We start from the raw sequence: 3,890 nt of genomic DNA, 5'->3' as shown, positions 1-3,890 counted from the left end.
TTTTTAGTGAAAAAAATTTCACAAATCAAATGCAGATGCATGCATGCTTATGAACAACTTAGCAACATTATTGGATTAACAAACATGGGATGTTACACTTATGAAGTCAAACATGAAGAAAAGTTGTTTTGGGTTTCAAACATGGAAATTTCAAAAACCCCCAGAAGCTTCATTTTAGGGAGACTAAGAAGGACCCATGCTTACCATTTTATTTTCATGTTTTAAACTTGTTTAAATCTTGGTTAAACCTAGGATTTGACCAAAATTCAAATGGGCAAAAAATTTAAAAAAAAATCAGAAAAATTAAAAACCAAAGTACATAGTCTTCTTATCTCTACTATATTAAATGTCTAGAGGTGGTGAGATGGTTGGTTGGTACGTCCCTCTCCCCACCAGATCAAGAAAATCTCTAACGCTAAAAGAAACCCCGAAAGAAAATAAGTTTCCGAACGTGTCCGCTCCTGTCCCACACAAAGAAAACTATCCACAATCGCTACTGAACGACGGTTGCAGCTTGGCGGATTTGATCGTGGAGGCGGAGTCCTAGGAGGAAGTTCACCATCTCCACCCTCACCCACCTCATCGGCGGCTCGAAGTTCGGAGGCGCGGCCAGGCTCTGCGCTGCCTCTTCCCCTACCTCCAGTACCTCGGCATCTGCAGCGTCTCCGTGGAGGAACCACGACGAGGTCGTCCGCAGGATCCACGTTCTAGAGACCCTCAACATCCAAGGGACCAGAAAGTAGGTACTTCTCCATCTCGTCAGCCACAGCCTCCAGTCTCCAAGACAACTCAATGCAGGAAGATGGGGCTTGGATGGGGACGAGTTGTGTATGCACAAGAAGTTGCACATGGCAGCACATGGCAGTAAGACGCGGCTGGTGCTAACTCACGCTAGGTTGTATTCTAATGATCGGTTCTTAATTGATTGTTTCAGACGGATATCCCTGCCTCGATTTGTTAGAACTTACTGCAGTTTGTAACCCAATTTGTTTATTCGCATCTAATAGTTAAGGTAACAAATATGATTTATGCCTCAAATAGCAGTTTAATTCGTTGATTGAATCCCAACATTATTGCCATGAATGGACTTAGAAACGAACAATGTCCATGGTGTACTGTGTCACGAGGAGATGCATAGTTCAATAAGGTTATCTACTGCTGGAGCAAGGCTCACATCTGTATATGTTCCAAGGTCAGTTACCTTCTTCCTTTACCTGCAACTTCAAGTAATGTGTGTGATTCCTTCATCTGAAGTTCTTTGCTAATGATCGAGTGCATTCTGAAATTAACTAGGCTTATGGAGAGCGTCAACAATGTGTGCGCCCCATGGCTTGAGTGCCTCCTGTCAGAATATATTACCGTCGGATCCTGCACCAGTGTAAGATTGGTAGTGTCCACATGCTAAGATCATTCAGATGCCTGGAGCCAGGAAAATACGAACTAGGGATCTGTGACTTTCATCATGGTACACATCCAGTCCAGCCTCTGAATGATCTTCCAAATCTATTCAATTCATATAAACATTTTCATCAGTGCAATGTTCAAACTTTCTTGCTGAATTAGGTGTTTTCCAGGCAGATATTAGGACAAGGTGCGCTTTGAGAGTTGAGGTCCACAATGATGTCAAGATGGTGCCGGCCTCCCTCAAATGTTTTCCCAATGTTGAGGCACTGCACGCCATACTACTTCCGCTGCATGAATTCTGTAATTCCTGAAATGTTCACTAATTTAAAATTTTATACATAATTGGCAATCTGATAAGTGTGATCATTTTACTAGCAAGAGAAACCTGAAGTTCTGGGAAGAGGTTGGTCCCATCTTAAGTGTGTTGTTGTGCGCCAAGGTGTGATGACTGATGACATACATACTGTGAGTAGCAGGCGGAGCAAGATGATGTTGCCTTCCTCATGTACATTATTCAGAATGCGCTGGTGATGGAGTATATGTTGGTTCATATGTTCAATATCAGATTACTTTCATTGTCCATATATGGGATGTCCTCCACCATGCACAATATGAGTAATGCAAAATGGCTCAACAAATTTGGTTATGCCATCGGTGAGACTCATGCACCCTGGACTTGTCGATGAGGAGCAAACTTTAGGTAAACACCATGTGAGATAGGTTGATTACTTAAAGCAGACAATTCAATGATGGTTCAGTTTTCAAAAGCATGTCCACTAGACGTCATTACCCAATTGTCCCTTAAACACCAAACTTTGACTTGCACGATTGCATGTTTGTGAGCTAGCTATGATGCATGTTACTGATCTATATCAGTTTGTTCCTTGCATGCTCTATTTTGTTTGTTGTCCGTATCCAAGCACCTTGTTGTATTTAACAAACTTGCTTCATGTTGTGTCTATACCTTGTAAATTATGTAATGTGTCCCACTTGTGTGCATAATTCATACATTGCAAAGACCTCAAGCACAGTGAAATATGCATCCTAAATTTACTTATGTTCTACTACATGATGATGCTAGACTACTTGTCTAATGCACTCATTCTAATCAGGCTATCTTCGGTTATGTAGTTGTAAGCTTGGTGACTCCACAAAACCAAAGCCACAACCTGGCAATCATGACAATTGAGATCTTCGACACATGCAGTCGTGGTTGTGGAGTATGCACTGCGGGCACCGGTCGTGCTAATATGGAGAATTAGCCTGGTCTGGTTGCGCCATTATTCTGGTCCAGCATGCTGAGGCTCTCTTGCACATGCTAAATCATGGCTTCCATGAGGACTAGGATTGTCGATGATTTTTTTTTTACAGTTGAGGGAATGCAACTGCCTACTAGCATTGTTTCATGTTGTCTCTGAAGGTTGCACCACAAGTCACTCCATTATTTTATGGCGATGGATCCAATTATTATTTGTTTCCTGTTATTGTTTTGTATAACCTATTATTTTGTCCAATCTGTCTGCTAATAATCATTTTCTGCATTCCATTGATCTTTCTGTTGATCTGGCCTGTCATGGCTTGTTTATGCCATATTAAAATGTTGAGTGCATACTATCCTGGAATCGGGCCTATTGCTCAGGGTCTTGATACCCAGCATCAAGGTATATTTTATATTCTTTATCATGTGACACAATGAATATATTACCTTGTAGGTTTGTTCTTTTTCATGTATAGCAACTGCACAAAATATTTAAGATATAAGCATGTCTACGTTTGTTATCTTGAATTATCATGTCAGGAAGGTCTCGGGTTTTTCAAATCTTTGGTTGAGACCATAAAGTTGTCTATGTTTTCACTATGTAAAACCAGCCTTTTCCAAACAAAATGCACATGCTATTCAAGTTTGACTTTGAATCAACCACATTGGAAAGCTATTTTCTTGATTATTCCCCTCCATCAGCTTATGATTGGGCTTGTACATGTAGAAGAACCTATTCTCTATTGTTTATTTGTATTTTCTTATACTTACCAGGTCTCACTCGTACTTTTCATCCGTCCATATTATTAATTGGTAGCTATAACTATCTCGGTTACTCACCCAGGACGATAATTACAAGAAATGGTAGTTCATTATTTCCATCACCGAAGAATTGCATGTCAGGTGTTTGATTATTACCATAATCCAACAAATAAAACATCACGAGATAGGACGGAGAATGATGAAAAGGAGATCTGATTTTTTCGCAAAAAAAAAGAAAAAGAGTACTGCTTCTACTCCAACTATGCGCTCTGTATTCACCGAAAAATAGTTGATGTTGCTCGAGTGCTCATACTAACTTGCATGGTGAATTATTGAAAAGGTGATGTAGTTGATTTTGAAAAGGTGATTATTTGATGATTTTTTATCTCCCCGTATGCATTGGATCACAAAACATGATGAAGCAAATTCTACATGCTCGTGCATTTGGCTTCCTACATTCCAAATT

The 3,890-nt window shown here is 40.1% G+C and overlaps 1 long non-coding RNA gene across 4 annotated transcripts; it reads left to right on the top strand.

The window, feature by feature from the left end:
* Nucleotides 1–441: 441 nt before the first annotated feature.
* On the top strand, nt 442–2,918 carry LOC127333790 (uncharacterized). Of its 4 annotated transcripts, XR_007871523.2 has the most exons (6): nt 442–1,012; nt 1,093–1,192; nt 1,294–1,465; nt 1,575–1,704; nt 1,780–2,104; nt 2,536–2,918. It is a non-coding gene; the product is annotated as an uncharacterized lncRNA (long non-coding RNA). The 4 variants fall into 4 exon arrangements; XR_007871520.2 differs by having other exon boundaries at nt 442–1,192; XR_007871521.2 differs by having other exon boundaries at nt 442–1,192; nt 2,517–2,918.
* Nucleotides 2,919–3,890: the final 972 nt, after the last annotated feature.

The sequence above is a fragment of the Lolium perenne genome, chromosome 2 (genome assembly GCF_019359855.2).
Source record: "Lolium perenne isolate Kyuss_39 chromosome 2, Kyuss_2.0, whole genome shotgun sequence".
Taxonomy (NCBI): domain Eukaryota; kingdom Viridiplantae; phylum Streptophyta; class Magnoliopsida; order Poales; family Poaceae; genus Lolium; species Lolium perenne.
This window is presented reverse-complemented; position numbering and strand designations above follow the sequence as displayed.